General features: G+C 39.5%; 1 protein-coding gene across 1 annotated transcript in view; it reads left to right on the forward strand.

Annotated features, from left to right (window-relative positions):
* grm7.L (glutamate receptor, metabotropic 7 L homeolog) overlaps positions 1-16,342 on the forward strand; it is a 283,230-nt gene that overhangs the window by 155,043 nt on the left and 111,845 nt on the right. The window lies entirely within an intron of this gene.

The following is a 16,342-nucleotide window of genomic DNA, read 5'->3' on the forward strand; positions in this document are numbered from 1 at the left end:
ATTCATCCAAATTTGAAAAATTACTGTAGATGTTTTTGAAAAATTTCGATTGGTCCTTTTTTTAATTTTGGGTTCATGGGAGTTTATGGGAGTTTTTACAAATTTTTTACGATTTTGGGTAGCAAAACCAGCCTATTAGGTTTATTTAATGTTTAAATAATTTTTAAGTAGACTTAAGGTATGAAGATCCAAATTACAGAAAGATCTCTTATCCAGAAAACCCCAGGTCTGAGCATTCTGGATGACGGACCTGTATTGATGATTGATTGAAAAAAACCCAGTGGGCCGCGACACTCATGGGCCCCTGCCGGGCCAGACCCCCTCTCTGATCTCCTGGCCCTACAAAAAGAAAAACTATTTGTGGTGCCACGCAGCGACATTTGCTCATGCACGCTGCTCCTTTCGCACATGTTCGTGGTGCGCTCCTTTCGCGCATGTGTGCGCCACACTCCTTTTGTCGCAGTTGGGGGTCCGAAGGGGGGTATGGCAGCGGCCATGGGGGACAGTTTACAAAATCTTCAGTCTTTGATGGCAATAACAGGAGTATGTGGTCACCAGCAGACTGGTCCTCAGTGACACAGGTATAGGATCCCTAATCCTGAAACCCAATATCCAGAAAGCTCCGAATTATGGAATGGCTGTCTCCCATAGACTTCATTTTATCCAAATAATCCAGATTTTTAAAAATGATTTCCTTTTTCTCTGTAATAATAAAACAGTAGCTTGTACTTGATCCCAACTGAGATATAATTAATCCTTATTGGAATCAAAACTAGACTATTGGGTTTATTTAATATTTAAATGAATTTCTAGTAGACTTAAGGCATGAAGACCCAAATTACGGAATGATCCGTTATCCGGAAAACACCAGGTCCCGAGCATTCTGGATAACAGGTCCCATACCTGTACCATAAAACTGACCCTCCATATGTACAAACTAAACACGTCCAGTCAACTAGAACTTACAACGGATGACCATTTTCAATATAGTAGACTTGAGAATTGAAGGGTCTCAAACTCATAGATATGACTCAGAAAGTCGTTATTATAAAAGAGTTCCACTGAAAGAAAACAGCAAGAGCATTTCAAAGTGAATTTATAATTTTTGTGTCTAAGTTAAACGGGCAGTGGGCACATCCTTTCTTTTCTTGCTCGGCCTCTGGAATAACCAGCATCGCAATATCTGCCACGGATCTGCCCAACCGATGGGAGGTTTGCATTACAGGGATAGAGCCATAAGCACATGTTAATGGTAGAGAAGCTGCTACCTGTCTGAGGGTGTAGCAACCCACACACTAATTAGCCTGCAGTGTCTTCTCTGTTGTCGTTGCATGCTAATGAATCTGAGCAAAATTAGAACAGACACGTTTAATGTCACTGTTTCATCATCTAATATGAAGCATCTGCTTGGGAAAATTTAACAGACGATTTGTTTTAAAGGGGGGCGGGGGCAGCTGTCATTTTAATTGCTAAAAAGGTAACACAATTGGGAGGAAACCGAGAGCAGGGGAAGCCTTGGATTTCACATCTATTATCAAAGTTTAATACACAAGATCAAATAGATGTACGGCAAAGAACATTTTCAGAGTGACTAATAGGGAATAAAGTATTGAAATACATCTTCTCAAATTGCAAACTGGGATGGCTTAGCTACGAATCACCTGAATGCTTGTCAGTGGGGTATAAAGTGTCCCCTAATGTCTATGCTGAGTAGGAAAAGATGGTAGAAGAGGTAAAATTACATAATGTGGCCTGGTACAGTGGGCTGACACTTCAGCATATAAAATACATACCTCCCAACATGGGACAAAAAAAGTTGCCGCTCGTAGTGTTCATTTTACAAAATTTGGCAGGTTATGAAATTTTGAACATATTTCTGTGTTTCTTTTTTCCATTATTACTGCTTTGCTAATGAAGGCAAATTGCCCTTTAAGCTGTGAGTCTAACTTTTCCCCAAGGGACCTGTTTTCTTATATTGTTACAATTACTTATTTCCTTATCTCGAAATTGTTACCAAAGTATTTTAGCTGTAGCCGTGGCTGTTCTGGGCTCTCTGCCAAAAGCCAATTAAGTTAGAAACTTTGTTTCTTTTTCTGGCTGTTCAGTGCAGAGAAAAATGGGACATTCCAGTACAAATGAGGGACTGCGGGTTGAGCTGTCAAAAGAAGGACTGTCCCTCTAAACATGGGACAGCCGGGAGGTATGAAAATATGGCTTTTTTAGCCATATTCCCTTTTATAGTTTAGTTCTCCTTTAACATATATGGCATTGTGGAATTAAACAAGGGTAGCAAGTGTTTAGTACAATCAGCTATAGCTTGGGTGACAGATGGAAGAAGCAGGTGCTGCCTAAATTTGGGCTAACATAATGGGATAAAATAAAGTCTGGGTTAGTACAGTTAGAATAGAAGAAGCTGTCAGGATCAGTTACAGAGTAGTTGGGGTGGAAGAGATCATAGTTGGGGATGACATATTTCAGAGTCATTGCCACTGGGGCTTCCTAATAAACAGGCTTCAGCCATTATTTTGGAGCTACTTCCAGGTTTGATATCCGCCACTTGCAGCACGTGAGACCCAGCTACATACATTATTGTTTCTCTTTCTCTTTGAGTCCAATGCTGTGGGTATGAAACCTGCCCAGATATGCCTTTGGAGCAGCCAGAATGTTTCAGGTATCACATGCTTCGTGCGGGGGGTGTTTTCAGTGATCTCTAAGTTCCCTGTAGCCAAGTGTGACCTATAAAGAGAAACATTAACTTTAACCTAAAGCTTTTACAAACTCTACAAGGATCCATTTTCTTGGGACTGCTCGCAAGGACATTTTCCCTTGTAGCATTTCCAAGGATGTTCAGCCATCTGCAATTATCTGCGCACTCCTGTTGTAACCACAGTTCTCGATCTTGTTCCCGAACAACAACAATAAATATTTGTGCTGTACGTGTCTTGTTATGGGGTTATGTAATAAAAGAAAAATCACTGGCACAACATGGGTTATTTCTAGCAGGGAAAACCCTTGCTCATTTATTGTGGATGCAACGTTTCGGAGCGTAACCCCTTTGTCAAAATGCTTGAAAAGCCTTTGGATTACGCCCCAAAACGTTGCATCCGCAATAAATGGGCAAGGGTTTTCCCTGCTAGAAATAACCCATGTTGTGCCAGTGATTTTTCTTCTCTTAACACTGAATCTGAGGTCGCCAACGCCTCCTTCATTGAGCACTTGGGACTCATACAGATTAGGAAGGCCAGGGTGTGAGAGGGTAATTTCCTCTCTATTCGTTATGTAATAAAAGGCATTAAGTTGGCCCCAGAAGCTGTAATTAATAGCAACCAATCAGCAGGTAGCATTTACTGGTTACCTGTTTAAAAGCAAACATCTTACTGGTTGCCATGGGTTACTGCTCCTGGGGAAAACTTTGTGCATTTTATTATATATGGGATTATACTCTTATATGGACTGTACATGGACTCTTATAAATTTAAATAATCTTAGAGATGGTGGTAATAGGGTGTAGGTGGATTTAATTGGGGGGGGGGGTTGTACTACACACAGAAAATCAATATTCATATATTACCATTGTAAGATTCGGTAATACCGGTGTCGTTTCATGCCTGGGCCTCTCTCATGCAATCACCTAGGCTGATTAATTATGTTAAATGGAAAAGGTCATGATTGATTTGCATAATGCGAGCAAGGACCAGTGAGAGGGAACAGCGACACAGTAATTGCATTTTAATCACTTGAAGTAATAGTAAAGTATTTGGCTCTCAAGTAGCTTGGTTTCTCCTGTAGCTTTAAAACCAAAATGAGAGTTTCAGGACCAATGTTTTCTTTAGTTAGTTTGGTTCAAGAGGGGCAGCTGTCCTGGGCGGTGGTAATTGAATTCACTGAAAGAATCCTTTCTAATTTTGGCTACAAACTTGGCATAATATATATATATATATATATATATATATATATATAAATTGTTGTGTCATGGGAAGGGACAGTGGATTTATACTTCTATATGTGTTTATGTATATTATTATTATTATTTATATTGAGCCATCATTTCTCACAGCTCTTTGCATGATATGGGGATACTGCGTTAGCATCACAAAAATTTACATTGACACTCAATGAAGCAAATACATATGCATGGTGGACAGGTCTGGACTGGGAGTCAAAATAGGCCCTGGCATTCCAAGTATGCAGAGGTCCCAAAAGTCCCACCAGCCCACTAAATAGTCTAGTCTATGGGACCTTACAGCAGCCCTTCTGGCATTTGCCAGAACCCACAGATTGCCAGTCCGGGCCTGATTATAGAGTTTGCATAGTGTTAAATACATCAAGGGGAGTCCCAGCCATAACATGAGAGACACATAAGGAATGGTTGATCTGTGTGGTGGCCCTACCAGTGTAGATATTGGCAATAACAAATAGTTTTCAGCATATCCTTATTTCTGGTTTTATAGTAGGCTCACCTCCTAAGCGCAGAGACACACTCCCTCTTCTTCACGGCATCTAATCTCCCCAAACTGCCTTCCCCTCGGCTAGAATGTAAATCGCCAATGGGATGGCACTCAGAGTGATTCGTTTTCTGAAGTCCTCCAAAGCTTCCTCGTGAGGCAACTTTGGGCGACTTCGGAAAACAAAGCTGCCATCCCACTGGCAATTTATATTCTAGCCGGCGGGAAGGCAGGGGAAGGCAGTTCGGGGAGATTAGTCGCCCCAAAGAAGAGGGCGTGTGTCTCTGTGCTTAGGAGGTGAGCGGGAAGGCAGGGGAAGGCAGTTCGGGTGACTAATCTCCCCGAATCTGTGAGTGTGTATCTGCCCTTATGATCACACCGCAATGACAAGGGCATTCATCAGTAGTAAACTGTGAAGGAAGCCACAAAACTGCAGAACTTTGCTGTTACTTTTTATTGTACGACATGTTTCGGATCACATGGACCCTTTCTCAAGCGTGACACTTGATCCGAAACATCCGAAACATGTCATACAATAAAAAGTAGCAGCAAACTTCTGCAGTTTTGTGGCTTCCTTCACAGTTTACTATAGATATTGGCAATATGTATACAAGGAAAAATTAGAGGAGGTTGGAGAAGAATAAGGGTGTTGCTGTTGTAAGTTGTAAGCTTAGATGATGAGTTGATGATGAGTAAATGATTAAAGCCCTGGAAGCTCTGGGAATGTCTAATGGAGCTCCAAAAAATCCAAAAAGAGCTCAAAGTGCAAAAACATGGTGCAGTAGGACTTCCCCTCCCCCCAAACAAATGCTACAATCTCTCTCAGATATCCAGTGTAATGGACCCATACCAATTTGGCACAAGGATTTGCCTGCAGATGTGCACAACTGGTGAGTTATGGGGCAGGACATGGGTGCAAAGTGACTTTATTTACTATTTAGATTAGATATCAAGTGCAGAAGTCACAGCGAGCCTTGCACTTACTGGCCTTATCAAGGCAGATGTATGGAATTACTCCATAGTGTGTAAAACCTGCAAACCTGATTCTTGTATAGCTGATCCCAAAGCAAATGCTTTGTAAATGGAATTAGTGGGTAAAAATGTAGGCCCATTCTGTGCTCCTTCCTTATAAACTTTGCATGATGCATTGACAGACCCTCTCATGAAATCTGTGGATGAATTCTACAATGGATTATCTTTTCATAGAAATGTGAGATAAATCCCTTTGCTGTGATGGTCTGTGTTATTCTGTGAGAAGTATAGAAATACCAATATCTCTTCTAGGTAGACCTTTTTAGCTTATCAGATGCTTATCAATATAAGGGGCCAGGGTCAGCCTGATTTGGAGTGTCTGTTAGCATGATATAATGAGAATCCTTCTCTTATGGATACCTGTTGCAATGGGTTGCTATAATCTGATCGACTGTAATTAAAGGGGATCTGTATTATGCTGATTGGCTATAAGTATTGTTTATATGTTTGCTGCCATAATTAAAGTACCGTAATGGGATTCATTATCTGGAAACCTATTATCGAGCAAGCTCTGAATTACAGAAATACTGTCTCTTATAGACTCCATTTTATCCAAATAAGCCAATTCAAAACTATTTCCTTTTTTTCTGTAATAATAAAACAATACCAAACTAAGATATAATTTATCATTATTGGAAGCAATACTGGGTTTACCTAATGTTTTTGTGATTTCCTAGTAGAATTAAGGTATAAAGATCCAAACCACGGAAAGATCCATTATCTGGAAAACCCCAGGTCATGAGCATTCTGGATAACAGGTCCCATGGCTGTACCATACTGCCAGCACTGTAGGTTCTACTCTTCTGGGTGTGTCTTTGGTCTTTTAACTAGCAGCACAAAGAAAGGCAAGATAATAGAGAATGGGGGGTTTAAATGTATTTTAATAAAAAAAACTGCCATTTGCAAAGGTAGGTGGCCTTTAGAAGTTGGCTGTGACATATAATAGTCTGCCTTAATAGAAGGCTTAATTTAGATGTAAGGCCCAATAAGTTCAAGAGGAGAGAGGTTATTACTGTTGGCATTTGGCACAGGGTCAGCTCTAACCAAGCAATGTGCTATGGGTTGAATATAATGGATCCCCTTTAAAGTGATACTGACACTAAAAAACTACTTTTTAAAATATGAATGTACATTACAAGTTACCTATAGGTCATGATGATCGTTTTTGCTGAGTTTTTTTTTGTAAGTAATTGTTAGTTGAAGTATCTAAACCTGACTGTTTTGCCAACCTGACTGTCCCATCTCAGCCTGTTAGTTTTAATGCTAATAGACTCCTGATGCACAAATATGGCAGCCCCCTCATACAGGAACATGGGGCTTCAGACAGGTAATGTAAAAGCATTGTGCAAATCCTTTATGGCAAAGTTATAAGTAGCTTTCAAAGGCAATATTATGACAGATGTAAAAAAGAGTTTAATTCTTGGTGTCAGTATCTCTTTAAGAGCTATATTTTACATAAAGGTGTCTCTATACTGGTTGTTATTCAGCAGATAAAGGTTAGTAGTTAACTTAAGAAATTACTCAGTTGTGGTTCCTTTTCTAACCACTGCCTCAATGCAGCAGCTCATATTAACCAATCAACAGTTGTCTTTTATCACGCTACTGCAGGCATAATAATAAAAGCAAGTCTCGGCTGGTTGCTATGGGTTACTGCACTAGGTTAAATTTATACATTTTTGTAGCTAATTAATTCCGATATCATTCGAGCGTGAGACCAGTGTTACAATGTGTGCTTTCTTACACAAACAAGCTGCATTCTCGTATTATTATTGCTTTAAGAGAACGCGTCTCCCTATCTGTTGCATCCAGTTAGCTCTCTATTCCTGGCTGTGCAGGACAAGACTGGTGCCTGTCACAGTTGGATGCAGCTTACGCATCGCAATAGAATTTGTGGAGCTCCCAGGAGAGTGACAAAGATAATAAGAAAAGCAATATTTCTGCTCACAGGCTTTCCTGCTTTGCCATTACTCCACTTTGCCATGCAGAAGAACCCACAATTAAATACTGACTGCCAAAGCAGAGCACGGCTGTGCAACCCCCTGGGACTGATATGTGCACAAATACGTTTGATCGCTGGCTAGAGAAAGGAAAGAATGCTCTCAATGTTTGTGCCATTTGGCTTGGCAGGGGCACTGCAAATAGAGAGCTGTTAAGAAACCAGGGAAAGTGAATGAGAGGAAAATTAAGATTCTTGTCATATACACCAGGAGTGTCTAGAGGTTAGGTTTGCCTTTAATGATAGTGGGCTTTGGAGCAAAAAATATGTATCCCTTTCGACACCCCTTTGTCGGGGGTTACACTCCACGTGTGGCGCTTACTTGATGGCACAGGACAAACCTGAGCCACTCCGCAGTGGTATTAGGAGAGTGGGTACCTGATACTTACTAGCGCAGTGCTTCCACCTAGTGGGATCTGGTAATGCACCTACGGGTGGCTCCACTAGGAATACAGTAATAACACACACACAGTATTGGTTAAACGGAATAAATGTTTATCTAAAATAAATGGGCAACTATTACATGCAGCACTCCTAACCGGCGGCAATAGGTCCTCACTAACTAACTTGCTTGTGCAATATGTCTGAGTAAATAACTGATTAAGTCCTTTAAAGTAATGGATGGCTCCTCACAGTCCAAGTAATACAAAACTGTAGAAATCTTCAAGCGCTCCTTTAATATGCTGTCACTTCATATATATTATTACATATTCACTCCAAATCCTTTTTGGAGGCTTTACAGTGTCTCTTCTGGAGAGTCAGGTGCATGCAGGCCGAGTGCATCCTTTAGGGTTGTCACCTTTTCTGGAAAAAAATATCGGCCTTCCTATTTTTTATCTTTTTTTTCCATTAATAACGGCCAGGCTGGTAAAATATGGCCAGGTGGCAACCCTAGCCCATTTGGATGCACAGATAGGAATCTCCTGCTGGTTTCTCCCTCCAGTCTGGATTCCTTTCACACACTCTGTCCCTCCAGACACCGGATCTGGCTTCCCTGTGCCAGCTCGATCCAAATGTCTGCTTTTGGTGGAGCCTCTCAGCTCTCTGGGCCCACTGGCAGCTCTCTGGCCTAATTCTCTGTCCACCATGTGGTTCTCTCTGCCAGGCTTTTCTCTTCTGCCAGTATCTGCGACTTCCTCTTCCTACTAGTTGCTGTGTCACTTCCTGCTGCACTGAGATCAAAGAAGCCAGTTGCTAGGTAACAGCTTACAGCCCACAGACACAGGCTCTGTGCCTGATTCCTTAGAGGGATAAGGGCAAGGGTTTTGCACTAATTCCCTACAAATGCTTATAGGTACAATTTTTATATTGTTAGATTGTCCTACCTATGACCCTTCAGTGCCCCCATGAAAAACTTGAGCTTTTAATTTTGAATACAATTATAAAAGAATGTTACTATGGTATATGTGGAGTGGGGAAATCTAAAGTGGCACAGCAGTGATAAGTAAATCTGTGCACATGATAATTTATGTTGATAGTTGTCACCTTCAGACAGTAGGTCTCTTTTACCCTATTCAAGTCATTTTCAAGATGCCTCCTGTGGTGTCCACATTCTCTTCATCCCTGAGGATTGTTGCTGGTGATAAATATTTCAGACAGGTGGATTTATTTGCAGTGCAAAATACAGCAGGAGGGAGTTAAGCACCTACAGTCTTTCAGGAAAAAAAGCAAGTACCATGTATAGAGTAAGCCATCTGTGCAGCTATATATATTTATATACCTTCATTTATACAAGGAATTTTTCAATCTCCAAGTCACTAGAAGACAAAGTAAAGGAGGAGGAGAAATTAAGATATTTACAGATTCTCTGTGACAATAATATACCATAAATCATTAACTTTTAATACATATCGGATGTTCAATGGATTAATTCAAAGCCATCCAAGATCTTGGGCAACCACATTAGTGTAATTTAGTATCTCTGCCTATATTTGTAAATAAGACCTAAAGACTTATATTGTTGTGTCTACACCTATGAGGATAGGCTGGATACCTGGTACTAAGTAGCATTGTACGTTCATCATATAGGATTTGGTAATGTGCCCATGGGTGGTCACTCTAGGAACAATAATTCAGGGGAATCCAACACTATTTTTTTAAAGTTTATTTTTAAGACTTATACAATGCCAACACAATATGCAATGAAGTACAACACTAGAGCATACAATGAAGTTGTACATTATTACTTAAGAACAAGTAAAAGAACCAACTTTTATAGTACTATTACAATATACAGAAGTAAAAGATACACTTATATACAAGTGAGGGAATACAGGGTTATGGAAGATAGCTCATAGTACAAGTTGATCCAGGGACTGGTCCGATTGCCATTTTGGAGTCAGGAAGGAATTTTTTCCCCTTCTGAGGCAAATTGGAGAGGCTTCAGATGGTGTTTTTTGCCTTCCTCTGGATCAACTGGCAGTTAGGCGGATTAAAATAAATAAATAAATAAACTAAAGGTTGAACTTGATGGACGTGTGCCTTTTTTCAAGCTTACTTACTATGTTACTATGCTATTATACAGTAGACACTGTAAAATATACACAGACTAAATACTGTAGTATGTTATTGTAATATACAGAAGCCAATGTGGCTGTGGGATAGCAGGTATAGTAGGGAAAGATGGTGCCTATAGTAACAGTGGGATATTAGTCTCTGGGAAGGGAGTTTGACTGTGGGATAGCAGTTATAGTAGGGAGAGTTTGTGCCTATAGTAACAGTGGGATAATAGTCTCTGGGAAGGGAGTGTGACTGTGGGATAGCAGGTATAGTAGGGAGAGATGGTGCCTATAGTAGCAGTGGATAATAGTCTCTGGGAAGGGAGTGTGACTGTGGGATAGCAGGTGTAGTAGGGAGAGATGGTGCCTATAGTAACAGTGGGGTAATAGTCTCTGGGAAGGGAGTGTGGCTGTGGGATAGCAGGTATAGTAGGGAGAGATGGTGCCTATAGTAACAGTGGGGTAATAGTCTCTGGGAAGGGACTGTGGCTGTGGGATAGCAGGTATAGTAGGGAGAGATAGTGCCTATAGTAACAGTGAGATAATAGTCTCTGGGAAGGGAGTGTGGCTGTGGGATAACAGGTATAGTAGGGAGAGATGGTGCCTATAGTAACAGTGGGATAATAGTCTCTGGGAAGGGAGTGTGACTGTGGGATAGCAGGTATAGTAGGGAGAGATGGTGCCTATAGTAACAGTGGGGTAATAGTCTCTGGGAAGGGACTGTGGCTGTGGGATAGCAGGTATAGTAGGGAGAGATGGTGCCTATAGTAACAGTGAGATAATAGTCTCTGGGAAGGGACTGTGGCTGTGGGATAGCAGGTATAGTAGGGAGAGATGGTGCCTATAGTAACAGTGAGATAATAGTCTCTGGGAAGGGAGTGTGGCTGTGGGATAGCAGGTATAGTAGGGAGAGATGGTGCCTATAGTAGCAGTGGATAATAGTCTCTGGGAAGGGAGTGTGACTGTGGGATAGCAGGTATAGTAGGGAGAGATGGTGCCTATAGTAACAGTGGGGTAATAGTCTCTGGGAAGGGTAGGAGCCTGTTGGATACTTAAAATTGCAGGGTGACACGATACAGTACCTGTAGCAGTACCAATAATAACCTCTGGAAAGGGGCTTGCACTTTAACATATCAGATATAATGGAGTGAGATGGCACCTATAACAGTAGGCATAACCGGCTCTGGAAAAGGACTGCGGTTAGTCAGGTGAGAATATGCATTTAATAGCTGTGTTATAACCTTTTGAAGGGATCCACCAGATAGCAGGTGTAGTAGGAAGAGATGATTGGATAATGTTGTTATACTGGTATGGGATTCATTTTCCGAAAAGTTATTATCAAGAAAGCTCTAAATTACGGGAAAGCCATCGCCAACAGAATCCAGTTTAATGAAAATCATTTTCAAAAGAATTTCCTTTTTCTCTGTAACAATGAAACAGTACCTTGCATATGATCCAAACTAATATGTGATTAATTTTATTAGAGGAAAAACAATCCTATTGGGTTTATTTAATGTTTAAATGATTTTTTTGTAGACTCAGAATAGGAAGATCCAAATTACAGAAAGATCTGGATAATAGATCCCATAGCTGTAGTAGGATCGGATGACAAGAGTAAGAGTCCAAATCAGTGCTGCCCAACCTCTAGGAAAAGAAAGATTTGTCTTTTGAATTTTTTCTGTGGTGTTCTATCTTGGGTGCATATTTTGGGAGAATTGATTAATATGTGAAAGATATATATTGGTATATTGGAAGGAAAGAATATGATGCACAAATATTTTATTTCTCACTAGCTAAAAAGCTCCCAATTAATCTTGATTGGCAACCATTAACAAGGTACTTGTGTAATTAAGCATTCATTTAAATAAAGGATGAAAATAGAATTTCTGTACTCCGCATCGTGTTTTCTTACAAACCCCTTGATATCTCCTTATATTCCACAGCTCTTGAGACACACACAGAATGTGAGTGGGAGAGGAGCTCAATGTGAAAGTGGGTGAATTTTGCTTTGCAGATGACAAAATACTGTTGATAGTTCAAGCTCTATGAATAAAAAATATTTATTTTGTTTTGAAAAGGACTAACATGTCATTTGAATGTATCACAGCACATGTACAAAATAAGGTTCCTAAGTGCTTAGCTGTATGGGCCACAAATGAGCTTCTATCAAAACCCTCTGATTATTAAGACCAACTAATTATGGGTCATAAAGATAAGTGTAACATTGATTATGATTATAAATATGTTTAACCATGCAACTATGAGATATTGTTTATTTGAATACGGAGCAACAGCAAGTGCTCCAGAGATCACTATAGTTGTCAAAGAACCTGATTTAACATGGGAATAATACTTGGGGTTCAGTCTACAAGGCTTTTTTATCAAGGGCATGGTGGATTACCCTCTTCCTTTTATTATTGGTACAACTGGGTTTCTGTGGAACTAAAGAGAGAGTGCTTTGCTTAGTATAAGAGTAGAGGACAGTGGTGAGTTAAGCAGTAACTTTTGTGTCTAAATGTAAAGGAGAAGTAGGTTTGACATGATTGGGAAATGGCCATAAAGGGTTCAACTAGAAGACGGTAAAGCTGGCATTAAACAACCCTTTTTATTATGTCTTTGATTAAAGAATTGAAACCAGTCATTCCCAAACTGTAGGTCTGACCCTTCTGTGGGGTCCTGGAACTGTGGCAAGGATGCTCATCCTAAGGACAGTTAGGTTGAGATTTAATTTGAATCCCTATTTGCTCTTTTAGATACTAGCATGAAGGCCACATAGAGTAGGATTTAGGGGTGAGCCATTATTTGCTCTTCTGTGGCTGATGCAGCAATGTTTTCATATATCTGTAACTTTGTTATGAGCTAAATGTCTAAATGTCACCAAATGTCTAACCAAAGAAGCCAGACTAACAACCGATCTACATAAAGTTACTGGCAAGATCCCTCACCCAGTTCTTTTATTGTTCACTGACAGAGACAAATCAGTGAAGCAGAGGAATCCTGTTATAATGATAGTACCTCTATCCTTGTGTCTTAACAACCTCTTGAATGCTCTACTTTGAACCATTAATGTCTATGAAGATTCTCATTTATCCAGGTCTACAATATCGAGTAGATTTGCTGTAAGTCAAAGACAACTGGACATTAGGAGGCCCATTTACTTAGTTCGAGTGAAGGAATAGAATAAAAAATACTTCGAATTTCGAATGATTTTTTTGGCTACTTCGACCATCGAATTGGCTACTTCGACCTTCGACTATGACTCGACCATTCGATAGTCGAAGTACTGTCTCTTTAAAAAAAACTTCGACCCCCTACTTCGCTACCTAAAACCTACCGAAGTGCAATGTTAGCCTATGGGGAAGGTCCGTTTTTAAGGTCGAAAGAAAAATCGTTCGATCAATGGATTAAAATACTTCGAATCGAACGATCGAACTATTTGCGCTAAATCCTTCGACTTCGATATTCGAAGTCGAAGGATTTAACTTCGATGCTCGAATATCGAGGGTTAATTAACCCTCAATATTTGACCCTATGTAAATCTGCCCATACTTAGTTTTTCTTAGAAACATTTTGCAAGAGTGGCAATTCAATTGAACTGAAGAAGCCACTTGGATGTGTGGCAAAACCCTTTCAAGAAAAACTCTAAGGGGGTTATTTATTACAGTCCAAATGCAAAAAAACTCAAAAATTCTAGTTTTTTTAAACTATAAAATCAGAATTTTTAGTTGAGAATGTTTTTACATTTTTTGGAACTTATTAAACCCTGAGGGTGTTAAAAGTCTGAATAAAAAGTACTCCAACTAAGACCTGCCGAGTTTATGTAGAAGTCAATGGTAGAAGTCTTGAAGATATCCTGATCTGCGCTGGGTTTTGTGCAATAATGCAAAGATTTAGTAGTTTTCAGGCAAAAATCAGAATAAAATGTACAATCCGATTTATATACTGCACAGGAAAATTTTATGAAAAGGGTTTTGATAAACAAGGGGAAAACCCAGTGCGGATTTGGTTAGAGTCGTATTCAGAAATATTTTTGGATTCTGATTAAGAACCCCCTAAATGTCCAGTTGCGTTTGACAACTTTAATTCTACTAGATCCTGTATTCTAGTTCATTTAATTGTTCTTTATTTCTCACCAGTGACCAGTCCCACATTAACCATGGGGCAACATTGATACCAGCAAGTATGAGTTATACTGTATATATGTACACCCAGAAATGTACACCCAAAAAGCACCACAAGTTGTTGCTTAATGTGTACTGTGTACAAGAAAAACTAGTTATTGCACCAAAGCCTTGCTATCAAAGGTGATTTTCCAGGTATAGAGAATATTCTCTCTCTTGCTCTACAGGTAGCTATTTCAATTTTAAAAACTATTCGAAAATGTAACTTCTGTAAAAAAGTATTTGACAAGATGGTTAGTGTCTGGCTTACAGCCTCTTCACACCTCTGAATACTAAACTATAATTCACTCTGTAATATCATTTCGACTGTTTATTCTGTCCTGCCATCCAGTCCTGCCTGCAGCCAGTCCTCTCTTGACTTAACGCTGACATAACCATTTTTTCATGCTCAGTTAAGTTCTTATAGGCTTCGGAATATAAGCTGCAAAGGCCTAGATACTGGTGATTTTGATATGCAGCTATGAAGCCAGTGAGTCTTTGATTACATTATTTTTCTCTATGCAGGATACAAAGCAGAGGTTCATTTTAAAGGTTCTTTATCTGTTTGCTTAATATAGGGGCTTCCCTATGTGGTCAAGGCTATGACTTACCTCTGGCTTGCAAGTACAGGTATGGATCCGTTATCTGGAAACCAACAGAAAGGCTGTCTGCCATAGGCTCCATTTTATCCAAATAATCCAAATTTTTTTTTTTTTTTTTTAAAAATCTTTTTCTCTGTAATAATAAAACAGTACCTTGTACATGATCCACACTAATCCACACTAGGGGTCAGTTTACTAAAGTGCGTTAAAAATATTAGCACAATATAAAGACAGAATTTTCACCAAATATGTTATCGCCAGTTTACTAACCTGCGGTAAATATAAACTTGCAAATTTTCTTGCGCAAGAATAATTGTTCGCCAGTTATCGCATTCGCTGATTCACTAAACAGCGAAATGTGCTAAAGACAAAATTAACGCCAGAATATTCGCAAACTTTTACCGCCACCTATGTAGTGGCGTAAAAGTATTTTTTTCGCCAGAAAATTCTCAAGGGGCAGGAAATATCCCATAATACTGTTTTTTTTTACCCATCATTCTTTGCTGACAGGAGACAGATCTGTAGCTATAGGATGTTTTGGCTTTTGCTTCTATCTGGTGCAACAGCAGCAGTTTCAGCTCAGAGGTGTATTATTGGCAGCGGCATCACAGTCCAAGGATTGGTCAGACTCTACACTTCTTTGGTTTCATTGTGATTGGCTACATTAAACTGTGCAATTTCTATTAAGCAAAGAGATTGACTTGTATAATTTCTTGTTCATTCTATTGGCAGAAGGGTTTACATGATGCATAAATGTTTGATTGGTGTTACTCTGGTGATGTTGATGGGTGGTATAATCATCAGTCAATAAAGTTTATGAGTTTTGAAGATGCATTTCTGGCCATAAATATCACAGTAAAAATTGCCATAATAACCGCCATAAAACATAGCATAAATATTCGCAAAAACGTAATTTTTCGCCAGAAAATTAGCAACTCGCTAAAATTACTGCTAACGTAAGCTGGTTCCTTAACGTATTTACCGCAAGTGATCGCAATGACTTCTGAGCATATCGCTGTTTAGTAAACTGAGTCGCTGCGAATATTCTGGCGTAAAAATATTCTCAGCGATAACATGCGGAAACTTAAAGTCAGATTTACCGCACTTTAGTAAACGGACCCCTCAGATATAATTAATCCTTATTGGAGGCAAAATCAGTCTATCAGGTTTATTTACTGGTAAGATCCTTATCACAGAAATATATATTATAAGAAAAATCCCAGGTCCCAGACATTCTGCAAAACAGGTCCCATATCTGTACAATGTACAGTTAGCTCAGTGATCTTCTTTTCTATGTATGCAACTAGGTAGTCAGGTTTTTCCAGTACAATTCACCCATTTGCTTGATACAACATGCAGCGTCTCTTGTGCACTCCAACTTCTCTCTGTATGCAAAATATCTAGCTTTATTAACGTAAGTCAGAGAATTGGATTTAGAGTATAGTATGCAGGGTTACTTGTGAGCACAGGGATATCGCTTCATTTAATATGCAAAATATATAGTAGACCTATGGTTTCATTGTAGATGTTAAAAAAAAGCTTATTGCCCACGAAGTTCAACCTTTTGTCCATGTAAGTCCTGCCTAACTTCTAGATGATCTATATAATC

Source organism: Xenopus laevis, chromosome 4L, assembly GCF_017654675.1.
Source record: "Xenopus laevis strain J_2021 chromosome 4L, Xenopus_laevis_v10.1, whole genome shotgun sequence".
Classification (NCBI taxonomy): domain Eukaryota; kingdom Metazoa; phylum Chordata; class Amphibia; order Anura; family Pipidae; genus Xenopus; species Xenopus laevis.